This window comes from Lissotriton vulgaris, chromosome 6 (assembly GCF_964263255.1).
Source record: "Lissotriton vulgaris chromosome 6, aLisVul1.2, whole genome shotgun sequence".
Taxonomy (NCBI): domain Eukaryota; kingdom Metazoa; phylum Chordata; class Amphibia; order Caudata; family Salamandridae; genus Lissotriton; species Lissotriton vulgaris.
The window spans coordinates 1,438,365,892-1,438,389,001 of NC_141694.1; positions in this window are offsets into that span (position 1 = coordinate 1,438,365,892).

A 23,110-nucleotide genomic window follows, 5' to 3' on the forward strand; every position below is an offset into this window, starting at 1 on the left:
GTTTGGACAGAACTTTTTGCGATGTGTTACCATTGCCCACTTGGGCTTAATTCAGAATTAATCAAATGTGGGTTTACACAATGAACCGTGAAATGGCAATAGGTTCATGATTATTATTTGGGCACTAGACCCATTATAACTAAAGTATAACTTTAAAATGATGGTACTTATAATGCAGATTTATCTGTTTTATTTTAACACATTGCGATAACCGAATTTATATGCAAACGTTTGCTAAATTTACAAAATGTGAAATGCTCTAATTTGCTTTATCTTATTTTCAATAATCGGCAATGACATCAATTGCCTTTTATTTAACGCAAAATGGAAAAAATGTGTAGTTTAACATTATGAATGTTCATTTAATTTAACAGCAGTTGTACCACATAGAGTACGCTGTTAATTTCCAGTGAGCACTGAACTGGTAGTCATGACTACGGGGAAACCATTCAGAGATCCAATCACACGTTGACATGTTAAAAGCAATGACGAAATGTTTGCTCTGTGTTGTGAACAAGGCGGCTGTGACCGTCGAAACGCGTCAATCCAAGCACTAAGAAAATAAAAACTTGTTTCTGAAATGAGACCCCACGGAGTCAGCGCCTGATTTCTAAAAGTGATCGTCAGGATTGGAGAAAATATATATATATATATATATATATTTTCTATGGCAGTCGCCAGTAGGTAGTTATAGTTAGGATTTTTTTCAATGCAAAATCTCAAAATTCTATTTGGAATAACTTTGGCGCCGGTTGACGAATCTGCCTGAAAAGTTCCTTAAATTTGCCTTGCGGAGCTCCGGTCCTTCCCTGAAAGTTTTGGGGGGACTCGTCAAGCGGGGGCCGAGATAAAAGGGGGGTCCCAAAACGTGTTTTCCCCATGTTAATTTCCATAGGGCGGTCAAACTCACTTCTAGCCCGAACGGCTGAATGGATTTGCACCAAACTTGGCAAAATTGTAGGGACTGGTAGCACGATGTGCCTTTGCTATGTCTCAAGATATGTGCTCCAGTCGATATTGAGTAATTTAGGTTCAAAAATATATATATATCTATGGCAGCGCCCCGGTACGCGCACCGGGGTGCACCCCGGGCGCGACACGCGAGGTGCGCATGGAAGTCTGATTGGCTCTCGGGTGTCTGTAAACATTCGAAACAGTCCGGAGCGGCCGCCATCTTGTGTCTCGGTAGGGTGAAGACACAAGAGGTGGCCAAAACAAAGGGGGTAATGACCATAAGGGGGCAGGGTAGACCCCCCTGACCCCCTAGGTTTGATGTGGGGGCTATAAAAGGGTCGTTTTGCGTGGGGGGGACTGCCTGGTACGCGCACCAGGGAGCAGACCGGGGAGCGTTCCATGAGGAAAAAAGTATGACAGAGTTTTTTAAAAATGAAGACTTTTTTTTATAAATTGGAGGTAGTTCTGAAAAGAACTGGTTTTTTTCTTCTTTTTGCTGTTTTATATATTTTTAATGTTTTTTGAACATTTTGTACTTTTTTTGGCTTTTCAAAACAGTTTTATATTTTTTTTATTTTTTAGGGGAGAAACAAAAAAAGGGAATTGAAACTGGCTCAACTGGAGCAAAAAACAAAAAAAGAAAAAAATTACTTCTTTTTGGGGCACTTGTGATTGTCACCTGCAAGGACGATGAGCTTTACGCTCTTTTCACCATAGGCGATAAGCTTGCCACATGCAGTACAAGTAATTTTAAACTCAGCAAATCGTTGCTGAATACAAGGCATCATCATTGTTTCTTTGGGAGGTGGTCCTTGATGACTGGGGGGGTTACTGGCCAGTTCCCTGAGCTCTGCACGAGAATAGTTGTTAGGGTGCTTACGGATCATATGTCAAATCATGGTATTGTTACCAAAGGAATACTTTTTGTTTGGGTTGCCCCTTGAGAGTTGTTCCTTACAGATTAGGCAAGTTACCTTGGCCGCATTCACTTTTTTCTTTCCCTCTGGGAGTGAAAAAAACTCCCATTCAATGTGTGACTTGGGCTTGTATGGGGTATTTTGTTCAGGCAGCCATCTTCTCCCATCCTCCTCTTCCTCTTCCTCCTCCTCCTCCTCTTCTTGACCACCAATGTACTGTTGTGGTGGTCCTCTTGGTGGTTGTGGTGGTGGTGGTGGTGCAGATGCACCAGCTGCTGCTACTACTGAAGCCATTATATAGATGAAAAAGGTACAGAGAGGTACAATCAGGTCTTCCTCAGGCAAATGACAAAGTCAGAATAAGGAAAAAAGGTGGGGTCTTTCATCATTTGGAAAAAAAAAGGCCTGAACCAATGAGAAGTGTTATTTTCAGGTCACAAGACCACTGAATTGGTTGTTGTAACTGGTATGGATATCTCAATTTTTTTGAAAATGTTAATTTCTATTTTTGAATTTGTGTTTCAAGGGTTACATTACACTGAAAGGAGGTCTGTCACTCTGTCACAAAGATGGTGTCATCAGTGATGTCATGAGTGATGTCACTGACCATGTCATGAGTGATCTAATATGTAACGTCATCAGCAGTGCATTACACGCGCAAGTTATAGTGAGTCCAACTAACTATAACGTGGAATTTCAATGGTTTTATGTCAGTAAAATTTGCAGCTAACTATAACTGGTGTGAAACCTATGGTTTTTTCAGTGAATATATATATATATATCTTAGAAACGCGCCCTAAACCTTAAACAACTCACCACTGGCGCTGAAGAAGGCTAAAAACAATGCTGAAATGCATCCGCTGAGAGTGGGAGGTGGTATCTGTTCCTCTTGCCTCTGTGAAGGATTAAAGGTGTTTTTTCGTGTTCCCCTGCTGTGGCCTCGCACTTTGTCTTTGGAGGAGGTGGGAACTGGATGGATATATATATATATATATATATATATATATATATATATATATATATATTTCGTTGAGTCAGTTGAGTCAGATGCAACGCAGAAAAGCGCAGCCACACCACGCCACACAGCAAAGTCGGAAAGATCGAGTAAAGCCACAGACTCTGTGCTCTTGTTGTCAGTGCATTTATTCGTGGAGAATAAACAGCCCACCAGTCGCCATGACGTGTTTCGCCTCAGCCGAGGCTTGATCATATATATATATATATATTTTAATATATGTACAGATTTATTAATGTATTTATGCATATGGAATGTAATCAACTTCAAAGAGAATATTTATGAATGGAACCTTGAACCTGTTTCTGCACTTTATTTCAGTTTCGATCATGTTACTGGAATGTAGCATCAGGAAATTATGTCAATATGGATGCTGCTGGCAGTATGTAGTTTTTAAAGCACTTAGCACTTTTGAAATGTATTACTGGTAAAGCATTTGAAACATTATGTATAACATTGTGTGCTTCCGGTAGCATTATGTGTTTAGCACTTAGCACTTTAGGATTTTTTAGCACTTTTGGGAATGATTAAGTATTTTGTCACTTTGTAGATATTTTTGAGAAAAGGCATTGGAGGCATGGATTATTCAGGTATTACACCAAGTACTTATTTATGAAACATGCAACCATAGGAGTGAATGTTAATTCATAACTACATTGAGTATTTTTTTGTGTTCATTTAAAAAACTGAAGCACTGATGCAGTTATTAGATACTATGTGATACTATTATTTGATTTGTGGCACTAGCACTTTAAATAGGGGGAGCTGTGCTCTCTGCGTAGTCATGCGATCAAGGCCGGCAATCGGCCGAAAAGCATCATGGCGGACTTTTGTTCATGAAGAATAAATAACAATTGCACAAAACCAGGGTATTTTGCTCGTTTTTCTCCACGGGGAAATTTAAGCAGACAAGGATTTTCGATGTACATATGCATATTACCTACTGCCAATAGCTAAATTTAGGACCAAAGTTTACATAGAAAAAGTGTTTTTTGTTTTGCCAATAACTTTGGTGCCGCAAGATGAATCTTCATGAAATTAATAACAAAAAGTCCCTTTTTTGGTTTAGCTGCTGTGTTGAAAGTTTTTTGGGTGAGACAAGAGGGGAGTCCCAAAACGTGTTTCCCTGTGTTATGTCTTTTGGGATTTTTCATTTTTTGAACATGACTACAGCCCAAACCACTGAAAGGAATCACACCAAATTTGGCAGAAACCTAGATGTTGGTCCAGAAAGCATACTTTATGTGATTTATGTGTGAATCAATTCAGTAGTTTCAGAGATTTTTAAGTTTAAAAAATATAGATATCGATGGGCCTGAGTCCTTTCAGTGGACTTGCGGATCCTACTGAAATTTGATTGGCTGCCAACACTTCAACCAGCAAGTGTTGGATGCCATCTTGGGGCTTGCAAATAAAGGAAAGGGGGCAGGGTAGAAATACCCTGACCGCCCAGATATGGTGGGGCGGGGGGTCCTGCAAGGACCCCTTCCAGGGTTAAAATTGCTCTTTTATTTTTTTCATTTTGCTGCTAATTTGCAGGGGACCCCCGGATCTGAGGCAAACATTTTTTAAAAGACTTGCGTACTCCAGCACTTCTTTTAAAAGAAGGCCTGAGTTGGGCAAATCCCAGGGGAATAGGCAAAATTAAGAAGGGGGCGCAAACCCCCCTCCTAGGGTTTAATTAAACCCCAGGGGCCACCAATTCCCTGGGGTTTTGTATTGAATTATGCGCCGGGTGCCCGCATGGCACCCCTGTGCCCCAGGGACCACCTCCCCATTTACTAATTAAATGGGAGGGGGCCTCTTGAACCCCCCTCCCAGCCACAGGGACGTTGCCTCCCGGGCTTTAAAATAAAAGATGTGGGGGGCACACAGACCCCTCTGTAACATTGGGGACCGCCACCTCGAAGGGGCTTTAACTTTAATTAATGGGGGCCTCCACTGGGCTTTACTTAGATTGAATGCGGGGGCAGCACTGCCCCCCTGCAGCCCAGGGACAACCACCTTACCGGAACAAATCCAAAGAAAGGAGGGGCTCCCTCCTGGAGCCAAAGATGGCTCTGGGAGCCAGCAACCCCCAAACCCAGGGCCTGCTCCTGCTATGTCCTGCAATGCCCACCCCCGGTACACAGCTGTTTTCTATGGCTTGGCAGGAGCTTCACTGCTCCCGCCAAGCCAAAGCAAACGCTGCTCTGCTTTCAGCAAGCGAGAGCAGTAAAAATGCTCTCACTTGCTGAAAGTAGACCACAATTGCTTTTGGACAGAGGGAACTGCATGTTCAGCAGATCCCTCTGTCCAAAAGCAATGATGACTCCCGCAGGTTTTGGCAAGTTGTCAGGGACCACAGGGGCCTTGAGGCTCCCCCACAGCTGCAGTGGTGAGTGGGTGCCCTGGAGACACCCACTTTAAATGGTGAGGCCCTGGGGGATGGGGTCCCTGTGGCCCAATTTGGCCCGGGGAGGGCGGCAGCACAGGCCCCTCCCCATCTGTAAATAGCCGGGCCCCAGGGTATGGTGTCCCCAGGGCCGAAATTGGCCCAGGGAGGGGGTTACTTGGTTCCCCTCCCCCATTTAAAATAGCCTAGCCCCCTCCCAGTATGAACAAAATAAATAAGAAAATAAACAGACTGACAAATTGCTGGAGGCCTGCCCCCTTTCTGCACCACTCTGCAAACGTGCCACCTAGCGCACAACTGGTTGGGGGATGAAGTTCCCTTGGCTGCAAAGAGTCCTTGGGGGGACAAGTACCCTTCCTGTTACCTCAAGTAAGTCCCACACAGCAAGGTCATTGGGGACCATGCCTCTTTCGTCCACCACTCTGAAAACGCACCTCTTGGCACACTGCTGGTAAGGGGATGAAGCACCTTTGGCTCCAAAGGGTCCTTGAGGGCCATTAGCCCTCCTATTACCTGCAGTAAGTCTCACAGAGCACGATTGCTGAGAGGACTTTGGAGGCCACTACCCCTTTCTCCACCACTTTGATGAAGCGCTTCATGGCTCATTGCTGGTTGGCTGATGAGGTCCCATTGGCTCTATAGTGTCTTTGGGGCCACCAAGCCCTCCTGTTACCTGCAGTAATTCCCACACAGTGGAATTGCTGAGAGGTGTTTGGAGGCCATGCCCCCTTTCTCCCCCCTTCCTCCCCCACTAAGCAAATGAGCCTCCAGGCACCTTGCTGGTTGGGAGATGTAGTCCTCTTGGCAGTCCTCTTGGATGCTGAGGGTTCTTGGGGACCCAGAAGCCCTTCTGTTACCTCCAGTAAGTCCAACATTGCAGGATTCCTGAGAGGTTGCCAGAGGCCTGCACCCTTTCTCCACCACTCTGCGACTACTAGTTAAAATACCATAGAAAATCACTTAAAAAAACAAAATTTACAGGGACGTGGGTGCGTCAGTGATTCTGTGGATGATGTTATCAGTGATGGCATTAGTGACGTTACTAGTGATGTCACTGACCATGTCATGAGTGATGTAATATGTGAGGTCATAAGCAGTGCATTGTGGGGCACGAGTTACAGTTAGTTCAGCTAACTATAACTGCTGAATTTCACTGGTTTTGTATGAGTGAAAACTGAGCACAATTATAACGTCCTTGTAACCTTTGTTTTTTTCAGTGAATTTCTAAGGTTTTTCAAATTCTATTTCCTAGCCATAATGTCCCTGTAACCTTTGGTTGTTTTAAGTGAATGCACGCATATGTCTTTGCCATACATGCCTTAACAACGCATATTTTGTTGTAAAGTCATTCTCGGTTAAGGCATATGCATGATTAAGCCTTGCATGGTTAAGACCCCGTTGGACGGGCATGCATGGTAATTGCATGTATGGTTCCATCATACAACCAGTTACTCTGGATTCAAATGTATTCTAGAATGAGTTCCTAGTGCAAGAGATAGAATGAAAAAATACTTTCTTGTGAATCATAAATGCATGGCTTATCAAAGAAGCAATACATTTCCTACAGACAAAACAACTGCCTGAATTTTGCAGCACTGCCTCTGCAAAATGGAAGCACAATAAATCATCTGCCAACAGATCCCTGCCACACTCAGACAAATTTTAAATTAAAGAAATGATTTGATATTCTGTGAAGCTCTCATTTGTCTAGAAGGCAGACTCTTCCTTTGTGAGATATTTTCTTTTCATTATTTCTGATATCTCTGTAACGGAAATTCATTTCAGTGCCCGGCATCTTCTTTGTCAACTGGCTTACTAATGGTCCAATCCTTTGCATAGCAATAAATTGTTTTATTAGTCAGTGAAGAGTTGTATCACTTGAGAAATCATACAGGAGGGGGAAAGATGATTGGAAAAGTGTGGTTTCCTTTTACACATGCAGACATTCAATTATCAGCATAGGGAATAAATTACAAATTCAAAACGTCAAATGAGTATATGCCCTATTTACAAAGTCCTAATGTGCCAACTATTTGTTGCTTATATTTTGGCACAGTTCTGCTCTGTTACTGAAAACTATTACAGTGCCAAAGGGCAAGCAAAGACCCAAGGCAACAGGATATATTAGATTGTCTGCCTACATTTGAAGAATTCATTATAGGGTAGTGGCTGTGGGTGAAAACAAGGTTCACTGGTGCTCTTGAATGCAGATTGATTTTGCCACCACGTGATAGGCTTGATTTCTAATTTCAAAAGAATAACCCTCGAGAAAGGTGGCTTTCCTTACACACTGCAACAGACTTTCATTTACAAGGAAATGGCTACATTCTCGCAAAAACTGCATTGGAAATATAGTTGTTCATAATTTGTATAAACGGTATTGAGCAATTCACATTATAATGGTAGATATACCGTTGCTCGGCATGCATGTCGATTAATATTTTTGTTACTGGATTGTGCTATTCGTACTTATAATGGAGTCATATATTGTGATAGAAAATAAAAATGGTCTCTTTGAGAGTCCGGCAGAAATTTTTTAAATGTATAGTTAAATGATTACTACACATGTAACAGCTTCTGTACCACTTAAAGGAAATGTGATAATGCATTGTACTACTACTACTGAAGAATTGTCATTATCCTCAAAAGTAAATCAAAAGTTGTATTTATTATAATATTTATTTGAGTTAAAATCCAAAATCTCTTTCAGGGGCATACACACACCCGTGCGCGCACACACACACACTCTCTCTTTCTAAATCTATATCTCTCTCTCTCTCTTTATTTCTTTCTCTCTCTCTCTGTCTCCCTCTCTCCCTGACCCTGATGAGGTTGCCAAATTGTGGCCCACAACTCACCTTCCCTCCATCGGCATGCTCATTAATAAAGCAGTCTACACTCAACTCCAAAATTGCATATGTGCTAACCACCTCCTACATGAATTCCATCTGGCTTCAGACAACATTGCAGCACAAAAAAAACTACCTTATACGTTTTTTACAACAGCCTCTTGACCAAAGATGATGATGACCTCTGCTTCCTGACATTGCTGAACCTCTAAGCTGCCTTCAACAAAGGTGACCATCCAATCCTCACCCACACCATGAATGGAATTAACTGTTAATGTCCTTCACTGGTTATACTCCCATATTTCCAATCATCACCAGTTTGTTCATGTGACACCTCCAAGTCCCAAAAGTAACAAGATTCATCAATATGCCAAAAATAAACAACTCTCCCTCAAAGTTCCTCTGCTCCAGACTTTCAATGACTCAAACAATGCCAGTGCCTTATCCAGACCTGTATGTACAATGCCACCCAACTTTCAAGTCAACCAATATATATTTCATGTTATTTGCTAAGAAAAACAAGCAGAAAATAATACAAACTTGGCTCAATGATATAAACCTTGCTGGCGTCAAAAAACTACTTTCACAGAATGATAAGTGTGGTACATAAATGATGATGAGTAGTCCAGGTGTAGTAGTAGATCCCTCTTTATTAGCAGGTAGATAGGTGGCAAGTTATAAGGTAAGAAGATACAAAGGAGAAACCCCACTAGGAGCGAGCTACCTGCTCCTCAGCCTGAGATGACCAACTGACAATCTCAACACAGTAAGGCACTCAAACATTCCATGATGTCACACGACATTCTAATGAAGTGGTAGAGAGAGAAAAGATATAGAAATCATTTACCACAATAGGCCATTTGGATTCACCTTGTACACCAACCTGACCCTCAAGGAACATATTGCCAAACAAAGACAGCCTGGTACCTGATCGCTCTTCTAAATAAAGTGTAACTGTTTCTACCAAAAAGAGACTTTGGATCTGCTGTTCAGGCCCTTATAATCTTGCATCTGGATGGTGGTAACCCCTGCTCTATGGCCTCCCATACCCACTAGGGCATATCTCATCCAGGGCATGATTAAAATTATATATAGTCCACATCATGAAGGAACTCACTGGCTCCCCATGCCAGCCCGCAACATCCTCAAATCCAGCTGCATCATATACAAAGGCATCATCATCAGCACCCTGTTTATCTTGCCAACAAGTTCAATAACTCTGGTGGCTCTCAGCACATCCAAAGTCAGGCCATTATCAGACTGAGAAATAAAAATAAGGCAGCAGACCTTTTCCATCCATGCATTGAGGCTATTGAACAACATCCCGATATCCATAAGGACTGCCATAATGCTGCTCCAACTTAGGAAAGAGTTGAAGACACAGTTCTTTACAGAACACTACGTCACAATGAAGCAATAATCCAATAGCCAGCTGCCTTTGCTATCACTCATTTATTTGCTTTCCACCCAACAAAATGCTCCGCTGCTTTTGTGGCTATGTTTGCACTATACAAAAATCACATACATACATATCTAAATCCTTAACAGCCACTTTTAGTCTGAGCGGAAAAAATGGATGGACAAATGGATCAGTAGCTCTCTGCTCCAATAACCCAAACTCTTTTTTGTGGGGTCAATCTTAACATTTATACTTTTACACATATCAATAAATAAAAACTACAAGATCGTACAAAGTTATGAAATTTCAATGTTTCTCTAGCTAAGAAACTTCAAGACATGGATCTTTACTTCTATTTATGGTGTGAACCTGCCTGGTAAGATTTTTTTTAATGCAATTTATTAATCATAACTGTTACTTGCAAGGTCTTTTGGTGCTAGCAAAACCTGACCCACTTATAAACTGACTCCTTCATAACCTAAGTATGTAAAGGTCTTAACTTCTGTTAATGGTGTTACTCTCCCTTGGCGGATTTATTTTTTATTTAATTTTCGAAGTGCAGCTGTTACCTGGAAGGCCTTTTGGTGCCAGCAAATCCTGTCCTACTGGTAAACTGACTCCTGAACTACTAAAGGCCGTAGATGTTGTCACAGCATTTTGCGCAATGCTGTCAATAACGCAAAGCAAATAGAGGTCATTTTAATGACCTGAGAAGGCAGCTTCACATCAGTATCAAATTGAAAACCCAGGTTTCTTCCTGGTGAAACGGCCACATAAGAGTTTGCTCAGTCCAGGGCCAGACCTTATCTGGCACAGATCTAAGTACCTTGCCGTCATCAAACAACACCTTACTTCTGTGTGTCTCCGTTCAATTTTAAGGATGTCTCAGTAAGTCAGTTAGTTATGAGGCGCAGAAAGAAGTGAAATGCTTCATAAGATTTTGGATGGCAATAATCTAATACAATGATGAATTGTATGTCAGCTGCATAATTCATGAACAGAACCACCTAACTCTGTAACAACATCCCCTGACTATGGATCAACCTAGCCAGTAGTCTAAGATGAATGTTGAACACTGTTTGACTTAGAAATAAGCCCTGAGGATCCCCCTGATACCTTGAAATCTGAACAGAATGGAGGTAAGTGTATTGCTTGAGAGGGATTTTCCAAATAGGAACTACTGTTACATTCAGGGATCAGATGACCTTCTTCAGACTTCTGTTTTCATTTGTACCTGAACTTCCAGCTCTTCGCAGTTCTTGTCTGCCAGAGATAAAGGTAACCCCTTCCAGTAGCCATGTTGCCACCCACCATGCAGTATTGCCTAAGTGGAAAAGTTCCCTCCAGAAAAGGCCTCAGGAATAGGAGGAAAAAGCCCCAAAGTAAAGAAACCTTCTGGAGAAAAAAATCTGGACCAGGATGGAGGATGGCCAGGACCAGGAGAAGGAGTATGATGGAAATGAAAACAGAGTAAGAACTATGGCAGGGCAAAATAAGCAGGAAAGAACTACAGCACTGGAGATGGAGCGAGAACACTACGATAGGAATACTCCAAATGCTGTGAAGGAAGTGGGCCGATTTGGGTCACCCGGGTCACTCACGACCACTTCTCAGCCTTCCATACCAAATGAAGAGTCGGTCAGGCAGTAGGGAATACAAACCATTATCTGTTCATTCAGTTACACTCAGAGTGGAACCTAGTCTGCCAAGTCGCTTAGGATTGCTGCAGAGGGACTGACATCAGAAACCTTAAAGATACATTATGTAAGTTTCAGAACCAATGGAGGCACGCCCATAATGGAATTTTCTAAGCAGATGCAGCAAAACAGTGAAATACAAAACATTAAGGCTCAATTCTGAGGCTGGGCACACACTATCTACTATTCAAGGTGGTTCTGCCCCTACCTACCACTAGGCAAGTGGGAGAAGGCCTATATCTAAAGGGAAAGGTATGCGCTAATAAGAACAGTGTATTCATCAGTGAAGCACAGCCTTGCCTTGGAGAAACATACCCTAACAGAGGCCTTTTCTCGGAAATAGTGAAGCTTAAGTTTTGATTATAACACAAAATGGTGCTGACATAGAAAATGACACCGCAAATGCTAACATACATACAACAATGCGCAAGCATGAATTTTCTATTCTAACGCAATGAGTAACCAGTGTTTGCTCCTTATATAGAGAAAAGGGCAGAACAAACTTAATATGCCATCTTAGTTTGGACAGCTTCCCTCAAACCTCTATCTAGCACCACCATCTTGGATTGGGAAGTACAAAATCTTTCCAGAGGCACTTGTAAGGCACTCTGGAAAGAGGAAGCTCTGACGAAGGAAACATGACCCCAGGGAGAAGAACACTGAGCTAGATGGCAACACCGGTGGGCCCGCCGCCTTAAGGTAAGTCTAGTAGAGGGAGGCGGCAGCCCACTGGCATGCTCGCTTACCCCATTTTCCCCATGCCCCAGAGTCAGCCACGCACCTCACCAGCAGATGGCTTTGTTTGCCGACCGCAATGGGTGAGACATAATGCGCCTCTGTGAAACCCCTCACCTGAGGCCCGCGCTCACTGCTCGTGCCGGTGGGTTGGCAATGAAGCGTCTCGGCACAACAGTATGCCCCCTCCCCAAAGCTCTGGGTTTGTCAGGAAACACCCTCCCAGGACCGGTCACTAAGTGGATAGCCTTTCAATTGAATAAAAAACTGCAACCTTTCTCTGTAGTGACGTCTAATTATCAAGGACCCCCTGAAGACATAGATATTATGATTCCTAGGTCAGGAATTAGTAAACAATTGGCATAAAACAACCTAGGCAATCAGTGTTTTGAACTTGTTGAGTGAGATATTAGAAGAGGAAACGCACGTCGAGAATTATTGTGCCACTTTTTACTTAAAAACGTTTTATTGTAATCCAACTTTGTTTTGCTGTACCCATTTGCATTAATGTACTGTAATTAATGTATTTGTCCATATACTTTTTTTGACATGTAATTGATGTTTTTCAATACAAATGTTAATAAATATTAGAAACTGACCTGATTGGTAGCTTTTCCTCTTCTAATATCTCACTTAACAAGTTCAAAACACTGATTGCCTAGGTTGTTTTATGCCAATTGTTTACCTTTCTCTGTAGTACCTGGAATCACAAATCTCCTGTATCTTATACTCAGGGACATCATCCACTAGAACAGGAGAAGGCTAAGAAAAGCTCTGATAATAAGGATAAAAAATTATGACTTTAATTGAGATGAATGAAAAAAGGATGGATCTTCCAGTGTAGCAGTAACTGGAATCACAAAGGAAACAGGGTTGATCACCTAGACAATCTTAAAGGGGCAATTACAATTGGCTGGAAATAGTTTTGTGGTTAATGATAAAGATGAAATCTGGAAGACAGCCATACTTTGTCCCCAATTTTGAATGTAGGGTCAGGAACCCGGTGGGAAACAGAAAAAAAGTTTAATTCTTTTTTGGACTCTTGAAAATTGTTTAAAACCTTGCATTTGATGGTGTATAAATGTCAGAAAAAAACTGGCAGCCACCGGAACAATGGTGGAAGCCAGCAACCCAGATGGGAAAGAACATGAATGAAGGCCAGAGAGACAAAAAAAATTGTGAAGTGTTGGTAGCACTGTGAATAGAATTATTGTTAGAGAATTCAGCCGATGCCAAATACGATGATGGTTCGCTCTGAGAAGAGTTGCAAAAACAGTGAAGGTATTGTTCCAGCCATTGGTAAGATGTTCAGTCTGACCATTTGCCTGAGGGTGGAAACCAGAAGACAAGGCCACATCAATGTGAAGTGTTTTACAAAAGGACTTCCAAAAGCGAGAGACCTGCTTGGGCTCTCTGTTAAAAATACCAACAAAAGGTAGCCCATGTAATTGAAAAATCTCTTTCAAGAAGATTTGGTTCCAATAAGCCATCATGCAAAAAGAATCAACATTTATCGTCGTTATTGTGTTACCTTCAGAGGGGGGTAAGGCCACTATAAAGTCAGTGGAAACAGAATGCCGGGGGAACTGGCAAGGGTCACAGATAACCAGCAGGTGGCACATAGGAAGACTTATTTTGAGCAGATGTTGGATAAGAGATTGCTTATTTCTCAATAGCCTTCTGAACGATGAGCGACCAGAAAGAGCTAAGAATTAGTGTCAGAGTTTATTGTATGCCTCCGTAACCAGTGACGAGGGAATTGTGGCACATTCTTAGGACTTCATGTCTAAGTGCTTGGGATGGAATGAATAAAGATTTATATTTAAAGAAAATATTTCAGCATTTCTAGACTAGGCCTCTTAAAGAATCCCATTCTTTGTCATTCTAGGATAATTGACCGGCACCTTATTAATAGAAGATTGTACAACCCAAAATATTTTCTTAGAGAGAAACGTGTTGTATTTATAAACGAGGGCTGTTCCAGGGTATGTTCGGGAGGGACCATCTGCTGGTACATTTTGAGAACCCAGAATATAGAGATAGAAGTCATACTGATCAAAGAAATAGGCCCACCTAGAATGACGGCTATCCATACATGGCATATTCCTCAAACATTGAAGATTATGGTAGTCAGTTCATATTTCAAATGGATTCTACAACTCCAACAGCAGATGCATCTACTAAGTGCAGGCTAGCTTCATTGCTAGAAGCTCCCTTTCTATTACTGAATAGTTTTTTTAGCACCTGATAGAATGTGAGACAAGTACTAAATAGTGTGTTCCAACATGTCATCTTCCTCGATTTGCAGCAGGACAGCCCCAACAGCTCTCTCTGAGACCTCAGTCTCTACTATAATCCTGAGAGTTGGGTTCAGATGGCTCAAAATGGGTACTTGAGTGAAGGCCTGTTTGAGTTTACTGAAGGCTTCATCTGCACCTTTGCCCCGGTTTAAACCATGACTAAGGGGCTGATTACAAGTTTGGTGGCCTTACCGCCATACAGTTGGGGTTCCAAGAAGACAGTGGAGTTGGTGTTCTTCTGCCCACCCTATTACGATGCATACAACCTGAACCGCTGACCGCGTCAACTGAGTTTTTCCTAGGTTTCTACTTACTGTGATCACAAAACATTTGGATGTAGATACCACACTTTCACCAATAACAATGCTCTCTTTTTCACAACAGGTCAATTTGACAGAGCACCTGCCCAGAGCATGGCCACCAAAGAGGCACCCACTCCACCCCGGGATCAAGCCCTCAGTGATGACAACACTCCTGGAGATCTGGACATAGACGACGGTGCTGGTCCATCTGGTCAGCTTGAGTCTCACTGGGCCCACAACAACACCTCCCACCCCAGCTGCAACACCTCAGCCAACCTCAGTCCCCACCACCTGTGTATCTAGCACAGTTTCAACCATTGTGTGCCCCTCAGTTCTGGATCCTGATGTGAAATTCACCACATCTGCTAGATAGGGGCCAGGAGTTAGGTGGAGAGGGCACTGTGAACCAAGGGCACAGGCTTGTGGGGGTAGGGGTCACTAGAGGATAACTGTAGGCCTGCTGAGTGAGGCAACTGAGGCCACTTGCACCCAGGCCATCCTCAACCAAGTCCCAAGGCATGATGAGCCAGGTACTCACAGAATTCCAGGAGATGAAGTAGCTGCAGAGGAACAAACACCATGAGATGCAGACCCATGACACCAACATGGGCTGCCTAATTGGGGTGCTGCAGGACATTCACACACACCTGTGAAGGGCTTTTCCAGCACCATCTATCTTGTTGTGGTTCAACAACATCAGGCCCATCAACATCTGCCCAGCCGTGGGAAGGGAGGCCCTTTCATAGGAAGACATACATGCAGACATCCCTGTCCTGCAGCTGAAAATCCACCTCGCACTGCCAAGCTGTGACGTCCACACACATTTCCAGGAGGTGCAAATGGCAAGACCTCCACTACCGCCACCAAGAAACCTCAAACCAAATTTGCTCCAGTGTGGAAAAACACATTCATTCTGTGGACTATTTATGGACATGTTTATCTTTCCAATGGGAGTAGTAATTTTGGACTTCTAACTATTTGGCATCTACAGCTATGGTTACATTCACCATGACTAACTTCTTCACTTTTCAATTTTCCAGGTTAAGTTTTGCACAATGTTTATTTTCTGCTCGATCACTTAAATAAATCCACTAGTCTGAAACTCATTCCCTGCTGAAATACATATATATAGCAATGTATATATATATATATACTCCCACATGAAAGTTACAATGCCAAACATATCAACTTGTGTAATCATGGATATGTTGCATGTACACAATGTGTAGCCCCATGATCACAAACATGTCTCACCAACACATACATACAAGTGTATTCCCATATACTATCTTTATTCCAATAGGCTGGCATTATGTCAAAAACATTGCAAATCATATGTGACTCAGATATTTGCCAGTGATCACATTTTCAGATGTAGACCGTAATAACATTAAAGGAGGGGATACATCAGACAATATCCTATTGAATAAGCAAATAAAATAGGTAAATGTCATCAGTTGGTGCCATATTGCCTAGCTCACAAAAGAAAGCTCACATCAATAACACTAATAGACAAACACAATGCATTACTACATCTTCTGATCACAGGATCATTCCAATACATTTTTGCAGTGTCTGGTCTAATGTCACAATCACGATTCAGAGGTGTGAAACAAACACTTTAGCCCACAATGAGAAGAAACATCAACAGCTGCATACACTTTACACAAAAGGAGGATTTAGCCAATGCAAAGGGAGAACACCATGATTTGGCACAACAACATTTTGCACATGATGGCACATATATTGCATTAGGACCCCCACACGACAAGGAACAAGTCTAATGGGTTCCTCATAACCTCCATTCTATCACTGTGCAAGACGTTTTGCTACAGGATTTGGATACCCGAAGTCTGTGGCAGTCATTCCCAGGAACAAATCATGTCGCTTTTGTACTTCCAAACAGCATCATATACCCTCAAATGTCACAACTCTGAAATGTCCAAATGAAGATGCCATGGTGAAGGTCCCTAATACAAAACAAAACAAAGAAATCAGCTACCAAACCATTTATATAAGACAATTCATATAGTCAACTTCAAAAGCACACAGTCCATGACAAAAATCAAAACAAGAGCAAAGCAACACCAACACAATGATCATGTGTCTAAACCTTACTGAACAAACACCTTTCACATGGATTTCCCAGCACTTGACCTTCCTAGTATGTTACCCTAACATACTACTATCTTAACAGTCAAATTCATGACATTTCACAAAATACTTATTCATGTGAAGATGTTTCTAAAGAGATCTTGATGCAAGTCAACTCCTTCTTCTCCACCACTATCATTTTCATTTGGCATTTCAGGATCCTCACCCGATTGCACTTCATGGTCTCTATCCTCTGCAATATAAGGAATGTTCTGTCGCCAGGCGATGTTGTGAAGCATGCAGCAGGCCATGGTGATTTGACCCACCTTCCCTGGTAAATAGAAGAGGGGTCCCCCAGTCTTGTCCAGACATCTAAATCTGGCCTTCAGGAGAACACAGGCCTTCTCCACTGTCCGCCTTGTCCTTCCATGGGCCTCATTGAAGCGGACTTCCCCTGGCGTTGATGGATTCTTCAGTGGTGTCAGCAACAATGATTGGGATACACTAAGTCTCCTACATGGAAAACAGACATAGGTGCAATAATAAGTTACACACTTTCTGATTCCACTACCTGACATTACCCACAAAAAGTTAGGAAGATCATACTTACCAATGAGCCAGACCATCTCCGGTAGCAGTTGGATATCAGCTGAGGTATGGTGCTGTTCCGCAGCAAGAGGGACTCATGGGCCGATCCTGGAAACCGGGCACAGACGCATGAGATATACAAATCAAGTAAGCAAACAACTTGCACTTTGATAGAATGGTGCTTCCTGTTAGAGTAAACTTGTTCCCTGGCTTGCGGTGGCTCTAAGGCAATGTGAGTGCTATCAATCTCTCCATCCAAATTTGGGAGGCAGCCAAATCCATAAAAGTTAACCTTCACGTTTGCTAAATCCTCACGTCTGGAGAACTGGATGTAGCTATCCAGGTGCCTCATCATTGCGGAAAGCACTTCTTGTAGTACACCACTGAACATCTTTGCGACAAACCACCTGATATTGCCACAGTGTATTGAAATGTACAAGTGGCCAGAAAGTGCAATACTGCCATAGGTTTAACAATTGGTGAGATACATGTGGGATTAGAGTTTTGAGAAAGGAGATCAGGCTCCAACTGAATAGATAAATCCAGTATGGTTTGCCTATTCAAATGAAACTTCTTGATTATATCCCTTTTTTCCATTGTCTGAAGGTCTGGAAATGACCTGAACACTGAAGGCTGCCATCACCTCCCTCGCCCTGGGTATCTATGTGTGAATTGAAAATAGTTTTTGAACATTGGTCACAATGTGCACAGTAACAAATGTGAAGATTAAGACAAAACTCATATGACATTACATGAATGTTTCAGATTCCAATAACACTATACTTCTTTCAAATGGTATATTGTATAACATCCATCACAAATCCTGCATGTGTGGTCTAGGCATGTGTATTGGCCATTGTTATGTATATATTACATCTCAAATTTATTATTTGTACCTTTATTTCTTTATTTATTTTTTGCGTTAAATACCATCACCTGCTGTGTACACTGCACCACACGAATATAGCCTTAATGTACACTAACGCACTACACAAATGAAAAGTGTATAAAATATATTTCATTTTTAAATTGTCTCTATTGGATTTCCAAATTAACAACAAGCAAACAAAATTTGCATATATCCAAGAGGGGAAAGAAAAAAAGAGAAGTGAGTTGTGAGTTGCAGCATACCTGTGCCCCAGATTGTAGTGAGTAGAGTCCAGGAAGTGGTAAGGAGAAAGACTAGTGCTGTCTCTTCCTAAGACAAAAAGATGTTTAGAAAACGATTTTCACTTTCTGTGTTTACTGTCTATGCCTGTGGTTGTTACAGTTAAAAATTGTAGTTTTAGCCTGCCTGTAATTGCATATTGTATCACCTGTGTTGCGTTCTAAATTTGTGGTTTTCCCTGCCCATGATTGCCTCCATTTAATGTGTTGAATTGTGGGATTTGCAGTCCAAGATCTGTAGTTTGTCCCTCTCATTCCTTGGTGACAATTCTGTTTTCCCTCCAAATTTCTCCTTTGTTCTGTGCTAAAACCTGTATGTTAAAACAGTGCACTCCCACCCCCTGCCTCCCCCCACCCCCAGCAACAGGGATTTTTTCTACATCAGAGGGTGCTTCTGTGAGCTGTTTAAACTGTGTTTTACTAGGGCCTGTGCACTTCGTTTTATGGCCAGCAGGGGGAGTAAAGTTTTATTCAAACAGTATTGATAGATTTCAAGTTAGTGAGGCCCTTACCTGCTGAAGTCCAAAGTGTGGATTGAGCCTGTCTCCTAGGAGATTCTGAACAGGCGAAGCAGCTTCCAATCCCCTGGCAAGCAAACCTTGTCTGAGGTCGCTAGGTCCTTATATGGTCTGCTAGTGATTGGTACATGTCTACACTGATTGGTGATTGTATCTGGTGTTTCGATTGGATTGGGGTTATTGTCCTCATTGGTTGGGTATTTAAGGGTTCTGATTGGTTTCTGGGTCTGTGATTCAATCATTGTAGGGTTGGGACTAGGGCTAGGGTTAGGATTTCTATTGGAAGTAGGGACTAGGGCTTTCTATGTTATTGGTTGTTGGGAGTAGGGTGGGACTAGGGCTAGGGTTAGACCTTTAATTGAAAGTAACGATTAGGGCTTCTGGTTAAGCATGGGCGAATTTTGCGAATCTCGCGTTCGCGAATTTTGCGGATTTTTTTTTTTGTGTGTTTGCGCGGGTTTCTGCCAGTTCGCGAGGGTTTTTTACAATGTCGCAAATTGCGAACTTACCTGTCGGCTCGCAAGTTTCGCGAACTTGTTGTTTCTACGTGTCCAGCCTGTTTGGGACACTCTTCTTCATCACTGCCACTCTCTGTCACCACTGCCACTCTCTGACTACTCATGCCACCCTCTGGCCCACCCATGCCACCCTCTGTTTCATCACAGCACCCTCTGGTTGTCCAGTCAGTGTACATTATTGTGGCAACGCAAGCACACCTTCCCTGCCTCAAGTGACCTGAATTAATTGGGGGCTGATTAATGTGTCACAGAATATTTTTTTAGCTGGCACCTGCTTCCTTAGTGCTTCCTGATTAGTGATCTTTTGCACTTGCTAAGTGCTTTCATTGTTGCAAAATTAGTTACAACACCTGCCCTGCCCCAACTGACAATAATGCATTAGGGGCTGATTAATGGATTTGAACTTCCAGCCTGGCTCCTGATTGTCTCCCTTAGCTGTAATTCAGGACCTCTGTGGCATATGTGTAACTATTCTGAGGTTTAGAGCAGTGTCACATAATAGTTTCAACTGGCAACTGAACTCTGGAGGGGCCCCTCAGGAAGCACTACAGGAAATGGCTACTAATGATGAGCCTGAACTTTTGAACCTGGTAAGTAGTTACTTTCAGTTTTGCTAAGATCGTATTTCTGCAATTTTGCACTTATTCGCGGGGAGCGAACTCACGCGAACAGTGCGAACAGTGCGAGCAAAATCCGCTGCTCGCGGATTTGCGGATTTTGCGGGAGATTCGCGAATCTCGCGGATTGCGAATTTACCGAAAATCCGCAAAATCCGCGAGCGAAACGGATTTTCCGCCCATGCTTACTTCTGGTGTGATGGGTTGCTGGACTTGGTGTGGGACTTAGAGTAGGGTTAGGCTTTCTATTGGAAGTAGGGACTAGGGCTACCTGTGCCTTGGTTGCGTGGACTTGTTTTGGGACTACTGGTAGGGCTAGGGAGTATTGGACATAGAGATCAGGGTTTTTGAACTGTTTGGGTGCTTGGACTAGGGCTAAGATTGGCTGTAAGATCCTGGTCTCCTATTGGTTCCTAGATTTTAGGGCTAGTGTTGCAATTGGATAGTGTTAGGGATAGGGTTCCTATTGCTGAAGGGGTCACCTGATTGCTAGGGCTATAAAAAAGGCCAAGCTTAGGGTGTCTCAGCCCGGGCGTCGAGGTCAAGGGCAGAGAGGACAAGGGCAGTTGCCTGTTTGAGCCTGTTCGAGACTGGTCGGGACAAGGGCCAGAAATGCTGCCCTTTTTTCTCATTTAGCAATACCCAGCCCACACCATCCACATCCACAAACAGAGCAACACACTCACACCAAATGTACACCACGCACATCATTATGCACAGATTAATGTACCAGCCTGCACTACAAACGCAACCAAACCACATCTACACACCTTACTATCCCAACTACCACACACATCCACCATCACCTACAAACAGTACACAACTCTATCCTATACCACTAACCAATACACTTATCACTAACACAACACCATACATAACTACCTCCCATTCAGACACACTCTCCCTGCTGTAATTACACCTAACAGACCTTCCATCAGTTGTCCAACAAACACCCTTGTCTCCCTTCTACCATAATAACACTAACGCACACCACCACACTTTGTAACTCTTGCAACACATATACTTTCAATGTAATTATGGATCTACATATTTATCACTTTCTTCTAATTTAGCATTTCCAATGCACTACCCTATTTCTCAGTCTATACTTTGCTCAATATATCTTCTAGCCCAACCTTGTGACTCAACTCAAACTTCTTCTATTAGTCCTTCCAATGCACTACCCTATCTCTCATCTTATACATCTATCAATATATCCTCTACATCCACTCTCTCATTTATCCCAAACCCCATACCACAACTATGATTGGCAAAATAACCCTTTCTAGACTCTCTCCTACTCTACCCCTACTTACTGTACCGATCCCCTAAAACAAACCTTTCTCAACTCTTTCCTCTGAATCCTCCCCTCCAAAACTCCTTTTTACTCATCCAAAAAAAGCCTCCTCCTATTGCTAAGACCTAAAAATAAATCTAAAAAAAAAATCTTTCACTCTTTTATCCCTCCACTATCCTTTTCAATCGAAATTAACAGACTAACATGTTCACTTCTCAAATTCCATATTAAACTATACTAATATACTACCCAAATAACTGAATAACATATCCACTACTCAAATTAATTCATTTTTTTTTACTATACTAATTTTCAACAGTAATCCTTTATGGGTTCCGGAGTGGCGTGCTAGTCACAGAAAAGCGATTCAACACCCATCGTGGGTAACAAGTGGTCTATGAATGCAAATCTTTCTTCCCCTGTTATCTCTCCACTATCTTTCTCACTTCAAGTAACTGACTAAGATCTACCACTGAAATTACTTCATATTTCACCATATTAATTCACCACTAATCCTTTGTAGGCTTCCTGAATAGCGTGCATATACATACAAACCTTTGTCCTCCTCTTTCCTTCTGCTATCATTCCAAATCCAAATAACTGACTAACCTATCCACCACTTAAAATGTACTTGCATGTTTCACTATACTAATTCAACACTAATCCTCTATGGGTCCCGGAGTAGCGTACTACTCGCCGAAAAAGCTTCAACGCCTCGTCAGGGGTAGTAAGCGCTATATAAATGTAATTACAGTACAATACAATACAATACATCACCAAGATATGTTAGGTAGACAGCATTGCCATATCAATTATTCATCCAAGGTATAAGCAATTGTAAGGGCCCTAAAAATATTTCCCCCAGAAACATATGTGGGAATGACCCATAGTATACAAAATATATCTGGCCATCTTCTAAGGATTTTTAATTAAATACTTTGATCAGGCTACTTCCCTAGAAACTGTTCTCCCTCTTTAAAAAAAGGTTAATTTGGAAACTGACATCCCTAACAACTACAGACCAATATCTAGACTCCCCTTTCAGGCCAAACTGATAGAGAAAGCGATAAACACTGAGCTCTCTCTCTATGTCTAGGATTAAGATCTACTGGACTCTTCCCAGTTCGGCTTTAGAGGCCAGCATAGCACTGAGACAGCTTTGATCACAGCCACAGAATATGTCAGAGCAACCTTAGATAAAGGAGGCAATGCTGTCCTAAATTTACTTGATCTGTCGGCAGCGTTCGATACTGTAAACCATCAACTCCTGATCAACCGGTTGGTCGAGATAGGTGTAGGAGATTCTGCACGTAGTCTTCTCAACTCTTTTCTCTCTGACAGAACATAGTATGTGGAATGTAACGGTCACATATCTACTTCTTTCACCCTTCCCTGTAGTGTTCCACAATGGTCTTCACTGAGTCCTACTATTTTTAATCTGTTTGTTGCACCTCTGGCCTCATTGATAAAAGGCCTTGCCTTTTCGGGTGTCTCCTACGGCGTGAAGTGAGGGGTTGGAGGTGTGCATAGTCTTCACCCACTTGTTAACATCGGCTCATGCTCCCGAGCCAGTCTGAGGGAGTTGGTATCCGGGCGCTTCCCCAACATAGTGCTAATTCCCGCTTACCCAACAGTAATTCCAAGAAGACTAGGCGGTGGACTACTGAGCATGTCCAGATGAGGTGTGCAAAGTCTGCTCACGCGGTCTGGCACTTCAAGCATCTAACGGATCTAGTGTGGTAAAATGT